The sequence below is a fragment of the Tupaia chinensis genome, unplaced genomic scaffold, assembly GCF_000334495.1.
Source record: "Tupaia chinensis unplaced genomic scaffold, TupChi_1.0 Scaffold146594_1, whole genome shotgun sequence".
In the NCBI taxonomy this organism is placed as follows: domain Eukaryota; kingdom Metazoa; phylum Chordata; class Mammalia; order Scandentia; family Tupaiidae; genus Tupaia; species Tupaia belangeri.
The window spans coordinates 911,991-920,554 of NW_006206449.1; positions in this window are offsets into that span (position 1 = coordinate 911,991).

An 8,564-nucleotide genomic window follows, 5' to 3' on the forward strand; every position below is an offset into this window, starting at 1 on the left:
AATCTGATCCGTGCAGTACTATCTCAGATAAAAAGAGCTTAAATTTGCCTATTCTTCCTTGCATAAAACTCTAAATTACCAAAAATAAGGATATCATATTGTTAAATTTATTAAGAGAAACACTAACTAGGGCAGGTGTAATCTACAAGTGGATAGTTTAAATTCAAATTCTTGGCATCTTGTAGTAAATGATAATGAAGAGCTTCAATTCAAAATAATTATGAAGGCACTTAGTTCAAAATAAAAAGACTCATTTTATTGCTCCTAGTAATGACTCTTGAAAATTAATTACTTCTCATATTCAATACATTTTTAATTACTTCAAAAAACTCAGTACCAGGAACCAGAAGTTAGCGTAATGGCTATGTCGCTGGACTCCCACGTAGTCCACCGTGGTTCGCGTCCCGGACCCTATGGCTTAGAACACACACTGGGCGCGTGTGCGTGCGTGCCCAAGATCCCGAGAGGAGAATGGAGGAGAAGGGATTGCGGTGTGACCATCCTCTCCGGGGGGTGATTTCTCGCTTTCTGTCTCTATGTCTCTGTCTGCTGGCGAGTGCACGCGCCCTATAGCGAAAACCTTTCAAAAAAAAAAAACTCAGTACACTGTCTTCTTACATATCATAAAGACTACATAAAGTGACATCTAATATTACTGATTACAGATTCTCTAGAATATATATATATATATTTTAAAAAATCCTGTAACTGGTGAAAAGTAGATGTTCAGTAAATATTTTTGAATTAATGTATGAAAGTATATTTGAAAAAATAGGTGAATGTCTTATGAATATATTTGGAAAATAACTGCTATTCATGTAGAAATATGAATATTATTATATTCTATTTGTATACATAAGTAGAAGCATTGTATAACTCTTCCACAGTCTGTGAGAATCATTGTATATTTGTAATAAAACTTTATGAGATATATGAAGGTGCTTAAAAGTTCATGGAAAAATGGAATTAAGGAATTATTTTTCCGTTAAAGTTTTTGTAAATCCATGCATACTTTTTTCTAGTTTCCATTTTCCATGACCTTTTTGAAGACCCTTTCATATGTAGCTACTCATCATGTATTTCATACACTATACTCGTTTCTATCACATCATTTTCTAAGCATAATTTATGTTTTTCATTACATTTGCTTTGAAACAATCTGCTAACTTATTTAGTTTTCTTAAAGAGAACTTTGTATTTCTTAACAAACCAGAAAAAAGTTCTGACGGTCAAGTTAGTGAAAAAATAGACATTTTCTTATCAAATCAACATCAACTATTTTTTTTTAAAGAGAGTTTTGCTATAGGGTGCATGCACTTGCCAGACAGACAGAGAGAGACAGAGAGATAGAAAGCAAGAAATCACCACCCAGGGAGGATGGCCATGCCACAATCCCTTCTCGTCCATTCTCCTCTCAGGATCTTGGGCACACATGCACACGTGCCTGGCGTGAATTTAAACCACTGGGTCCTGGACACAAACCACAGTCGACTACATGGGAGTCCAGCGACGTAGCCATTGTGCTAACTGCTGGTCCCAACATCAACTATTTTCAAGTTTTAAAACAAACAGGCTACTTTGCAGTGTAATTTATCATATTAAAACCTTCAGATAATTTAATTTGTGACTTTAATCATTTCTTTCGATTACCTTTTCTATTTTTGTAAGATTTTAATCAAGTGAATACTTCTATCCACATAATATTCATAACACATTGTTCATTTATTCATAGCAATGAATAGTCCCTTACTTAACTTCATTTTATAAGAAGGAATGTCTTCCAGACTTGACGCTGTGTATCAAGTAATGTTTCATGTACTTATGTTGTTTTCTATTTTTTCCTTCAACAGACCATTCTGTAAGTAGCATTTAACACATTATTGGGGCCAGCAGGTAGCATCGTGGTTAAGGCACTTTACTCTCACATGGTTGACCACAGTTCAAGTCTAGGACCTGACAGTTTCCTTTATTTCTTTCTGTCTCTCTCTGGTGGGTGCACATGCCCTTCAGCAAATGAAGTAATAATAAATAAAATTAAATAAGCGACTCTAAAAATATACATTATATGGAACCAGCCGTTAGCGTAATTGCTATGTTGCTGGACACCCATGTAGTTGACTGCAGTTCTAGTCTTGGACCCGGTGGCTTAAACTCTCACTGGGCACATGGACTTGCATGCCCAAGATCCCTAGAGGAGAATGGAGGAGAAGAGATTGAGGCATGGCCATCCTCCCTGGGAGGTGATTTCTCACTTTCTGTCTGTCTGTCTCTGTCTCTTTCTGGCTAGTGAATGTGCCCTATAGGAAAAACCTCTCCAAAATAAAAAAATATATACATTATACTGAAATGTTTGACATTTACATTCAAGACTATAAATTACATAGTCATGGTGGATTTATCATTTAACGTTTTGAAGGAAATTATTGTGTGTATTATTAGGGAAATAGTAATATAAATTGATTCAAAAACTGAAATGACTAGTTTTCAAGGTGGTCAGAACTCTCTCTCCTGAAAATAAAATCACTGAAAATATTTTTTAAATTTAAAAAATATTATTTAATTGTTGTTATTATTATTAATTTGACCAGAGAAGGACAGAAAAAGAGAGGGAAAGTGAGAGCAAGCCCCCAGGTCTGGGATTCAAACTGCAGTTGGCCATGTCGGAGTCCAACACCTTAACTACCACACCACTTACAGGCACCTGCTGAAACTATTTTAATGTCTACAAAAATAATTTAAAGTACCTACAAAACTGTCCTCTGTAAAGGTGTTTGCTTTTTAGTCTGAGTACAATTCTTTTCAAACCTTAACTATCACTTTGTTTGTTAATTTCTTCAATGAGAGAGAGAAAGAGAGAGACAGGTACTCGGAACAGGTTCTTCGCATCACAATAGAACCTCAGCCTCAGCCAGTCCAGGTCTCACGCACACACAATCCAGCATGTGCATACTGGACGCGTGTGCGTGCATGTCCAAAGTCCCTGGAGGAGAGGGGATTGTGGTATGGCCATCCCCCCAGGATGTGATTTCTTGTTTTCTGTATCTCTATCTGTTTTGCTGGCGAGTGCATGCATCCTATAACAAAAATATCTCTTAAAAAAAAAAAAGAGTCAGGCTTAGATGATTGGCAAGAGATTTCCTAACTCTGTTCCCTTATTAAAAAAAAAAAAAAAAAAGTTTAGTACCACTTCTAGTTTATGTTAGCCAAGGGTAGATGCTATTTCTATCTCTCCTAGCCCATGTTCCAGAATACAGACATTGACATAGAACAATATATTGTTTTCACTGAGCAATGGAAACTCAGGTCAATTAGAGTGAAGGAAAAGGGATACTGAGGAAGAAAAAAGAAAAGAATTGTAAGATGAGGCTGTGTGTGGCTGTCTATAGAGATTGACAGTCAGATTCCTTGGTCCTTCTAGATAATTTCCAAAATGGTCATGAGGAACCAGCATCCTTAGAAAGTCTATGAGGGCATTAAGGGTGAGAACTTAATCTGCAGTTCACATCTTCAGTAGCTTATGTGATGAGCTTCAGCACTCTACATCTCTTGGTTGTTTCTGGGGCAAGTTTTCTCAGGAAGTGGTGCATTTCTCCCTCTGAACTAGTAATGAAGAGAGAAGCTATAACTTCCATCAGTTAAGAAACATTTTTAAATATACACATTAATTTGAGGAGGAGGGAAGGGGCACTTAATTTAGAAGTAAGTTAAACAATGACAAAACTTTTTCACTATGCCAGATATTTCTTTATTTTTTATTTTTGTAGAGGTTTTTGCTATAGGGCATGTGCGCTCGCTAGACAGAGAGAGACATAGAGACAGAAAGCGAGAAATCACCCCCCAGGGCGGATGGCCACGCCACAGTCCCTTCTCCTCCATTCTCCTCTCGGGATCTTGGGCACTCATGCACACGCGCCCGGCGTGAGTTTTAAGCCACCCGGTCTGGGACGCGAACCGCGGTCAACTATGTGGGAGTCTAGCGACATAGCCATTACGCTAACTGCTGGTTCCCATATGCCAGATATTTCTTATTTCATTAAACCCTGTAGTATCTTATTACCTATTACAGCTTGTTTAAGAAAATTCTCCAGTAGAACATTATGATGAGTGAAATAAGCTGGGCACAACAAGAAATAACTCTTGTTCTCATTTATACGGGGAAACTAAAAAGATGACCTCACAGAGGTAGAGAGGAGAATGGTGATCGCTGGACACTGGGAAGGGTGGAAGGAGAGAAAGGAAGAGGGATATAGCTAATGATGTGAATTTATAGGGAGGAAAGGGGAATAAAATCTAGGATTATATGTATAGTGTTGTTGGGTAACTATAATCAATAAGAGTTTATTGTATATCTCAGCTAAAATAGAGGACTTCGACTGTTCCCGACATGAAGAAATGACATCTTGTCTTGAGATGATGAATACAATTACATATCTATCCTTATACTGGAAAAACACAGTGTACCCAGTAAATTAGTACAAATACATGTCAAAAATTACACTAAAAGTTCTCCAGTAAAAAGAAATCTGAATAGAACATTCATAGGTATTATATATTTACTTAATATAATTTATACTCACAAAAATGTTGCTATGGGAAAATAATATAAACAGGGGAGCTTATGGTTGATAAATATTTGGCTGTTATGTCAAATCTATTGAGATGTCTGAGTGGGTGTGTGCTGGGTAGGCAATGAACAGTAAGTGTTGGCTCCAGGAAGAGAGTTTTGTTAACCAGAAAGAAGTGTCGTTGTACAGAGTTGGCGTACCTTCAAAATCCCTGTACCTGCCCAGATGTGGCATGCCTTCCCAATGTTTTAAAAACATTTCTGAGCAAGAATTTAAGCAGTTAAGCAGAATATAAATGAGGCCTAGAATAAGAACATGGGCATTCAATCATGTTGACCAAACATTGAAAATTTTTCCTTTATTTTGTACCATGTAAAAAGCAATCTTAAGAAAAGCCTTGAACTCTTTTTCTATATATGTGGAGATCTATATCATCTTGTGTAATAAAATCAAAAGCAATACGAACAAAACCACATTTTATCAAAATTTCAATAGAGTACAGGTAAAAGAAATGAATTAGAGAAATCCAGAAAAATTTCATCATTTATCTTTACATTTTTACATTCAAATACTGATGTCAGATGTCAGACTGTTATAAAAAAGAGCAGGTGAAATCCTCTAATGTAATTACAAGGAAAGTCTTCTGATTTATCTCAGATTTCTGAATGCATTTAGAAGAGACAAAATGCATCTTTAGATCTAAACAAGGCTTATTTCATTTTCAGTGGTCAATCTAATAAGTTAATGCAAATAAAATAGCCAATTATGAAAAATTTTGCCTAGGTAAAAACCAATTTATTGTTGCTAAGCAGAAAATAGAAGTTCTTCATGGAGATTTTTGCCTTATAGAAATACAAATTTTAGCAATTTGTTAATTTAAATGGTTAAAAATATTTCTCAGTGCTTTTTTTTTGTCTCTGTGTGTGTGTGCGTGTGTGTGTGTGTGTGTGTGTGTGTGCATGTGGGGTGGATCCACAGATAGGTAGGTATAAAGAAACAAAACTTCTAGGTTATCTTTACCTCAATTTTCCAAGCATTGACTCAGCATGCAAGAAGTGACTCAGCTTACAAGAGGTTTTAGTTTTCTTTAATGTGTCAATTATTAAAAATATAAAGTAAAATTCATTATTAACTTTTTATGGCGATTCTATTACCAGAATTTGTACGTACTTGAAATCATGTTTTAAATTTTCTTTACTACAAATACATGTTATAATGAATATCACTAGTTTAATTTTGTCTTCCTTATTTCCTTTTCTCTCTCTCATATCCAACCAATGTTATTACACTGACATGTCTGCTTTCTATTTATATACATACACACACACGCACACACACTCATATATATTCATATATATTGCTTGAGTCATCACTTTATTCTTATACAAATTAAATTATATTGCTTTTTTTTATATTTAGCTTTTCTTATTTTGTAGTACATCCAGAAAAATCTTTTCAAGGTTTCTCATTATACATATATATATATTTAAAGATATATATAGTCAAATGTATCTCTATTTCATTTTTGCCATTTTAATATATATATAGTCAAATGTATCTCTATTTCATTTTTGCCACAGGGCACATGTATGTGAGAGAGAGAAAAAGAGAGAGCAGATCTCCACCAGGGACTGGTCATAGTGCAATCTCATTTTTCTCCATCTTGTCAGAATCCTGAGCACAAGTGTATGCATGCAGCTTGTTTTTCAAGCTGCTTGGGCCAGGACTTAAACCACTCTCAAGGCTAGTTATAGGAGATCTGGCTCTCCTACACCAAACTCAACTACAGCTATCTCAAGACTGGCCCTATCTTTTCTTTTTAACATTGTTATTCTACTACCAGTTCTTACATTTCTCTGAGTGTCCTCTGTATTTTGCTTCCTTTTTTTTGAGAGGTTTTGCTAAAGGGTGTGTGTGCTCACCAGACAGAGAGAGACATAGAGATAGAAAGCGAGAAATCACCCCCCAGGGGGGATGGTCACGCCGCAATCCCTTCTCCTCCATTCTCCTCTCAGGATCTTGGGCATGCACACACATGCACCCGGCGTGAGTTTTAAGCCACTGGGTCCAGGACGCGAACTGCGGTCGACTACGTGGGAGTCCAACGACATAGCCATTATGCTAACTGCTGGTTCCCTGTTTGCTTCCTTGAGCTTATCATAGTTCCTTTACCAGCAGTGTCCTTGTCCCTTTTCTTTACCTGATGAACTCATGTTCATCTTTCAAGAGCAATTTAAATTTTTTTTGTTGTTTATAAATATGTCTCACTACATTTCTATGGCAAAGCTGATAGTTTATGTTCCCATAAAACTTATGCATAGTGCTATTAAGTATTATAGCATTTATATCTAATATATAATTGCTTATTTGCATGCCTTTCTCATTAAAATTGAAGTTTTGTTTTATGGAAAGAGTTATATCTTACTCTTATTTTGTCCTTCAGTATCTTCCACAGTTAAATTTTTTGATTCATGTTAGATACTACTGCTTAAATAATGGAAGTTACCACTTAATAATATCTACATTTAACATAAGATGAAAAGGAGATAAGAAATTAAGAATTTCACAAATTTGGGGCCAACAGATGGCATGGTGGTTAAGGCACTGGACTCTGACATGATCTACTGCAGTTTGAGTCCTGGCTCTGGACAATTGCTTTCTCTCTCTCTCTCTCTCTCTGGTGAACACATGTGCTCTATAGCAAAAATTTTTTAAATGATAATACTAACAAATAAAATTAAACCAATCTTAAAAAATACACAAAATTGAAAATTAGGAAAATTATGTTTCTTTTGTACTGTTTGGATAATAAATTATATTTATTGTAGAAATAAATAGAATATAAATATTTATTTGAGTGAGTAAAATAGTTATCATCAATAAAACTAGCACAAAGGGGGGTCAGCAGATGATGTAGTGGATATGTCGCTGGACTCTCACATGTCCAACCACGGTTTGAGTCCCAGACCTGTTGGCTTGAAACTCATGCCTGCCACGTGTGCTTGCATGCCCAAGATCCTAGGAAGAGAATGGAGAAGGGATTGTGGTGTGGCCATCCCCCCAAAGGATGATTTCTCCCTGTCTCTCTTGCTGTCTCTCTTTCCAATGAGAGCACTTGCCCTAAAGCAAAAACCTCTAAAAAAGAAAACAAAAACTGGCACTTAGGGTATATCACTAACATAAATTTACATACTCATCATCTATAAATAAGTTCATATATTAATAAAATAGAAAAAGTATTATTAGCCTTTTCTCTAACTTCAGAAATTCTGTAACCTTAATATATTAAACAGATATTAAAAAGTGATTAATTTTAGTGATACTCAAAATTGCATATTCTAAATGAATTATCTGTTACACTTTTTGTATACTGATATTATTTAAATTTATATGATAAACAATAATGTCTGTAAGTGTTCTGAGGTTTTTGTTATTCCCTCATAATATATTATTATCAATCAGATTATCATATCTAAGGTGTTTTATTTCTTTAATAGATGAAAAATAATGGTCTATAGGGACCTGAACTCTGTGGTTTGTGGAATCACTAGTATTATTTTGATCATTGTTTTTATTAGGCAAAAATGCTTTATCATTTGTGCAAATGAAAAGTATTCATCAGAAGCACTATTAAAGGAAATATGAAAACAAGTTAGACATACTATGTGCATTAAATAATTGAAGTAACTTAAGAATGTTAGTTCAATTATTTGTAAATTATTCATTTGTAAAATAGTTTATTAATAAATGTGGAAAATAGTCAATCCATGATAATAATGTTCTGCTTATGCAAAAGATATTTTCATTTATGAAAAGGATAAGGCATAAAGAATATTTTATATTTTTCTAACAAATTTTCTGATAGTCTCATCCCCAGCCCAAATATTTGGATATCACACAAAAAAGAAATACCAGATTACTATTCTTGGGCATAAATCAATTTATTCTTGAGCAAAACTTGATGATGAAATCCAAGACTTAAAATAAGAGGGTTTATGT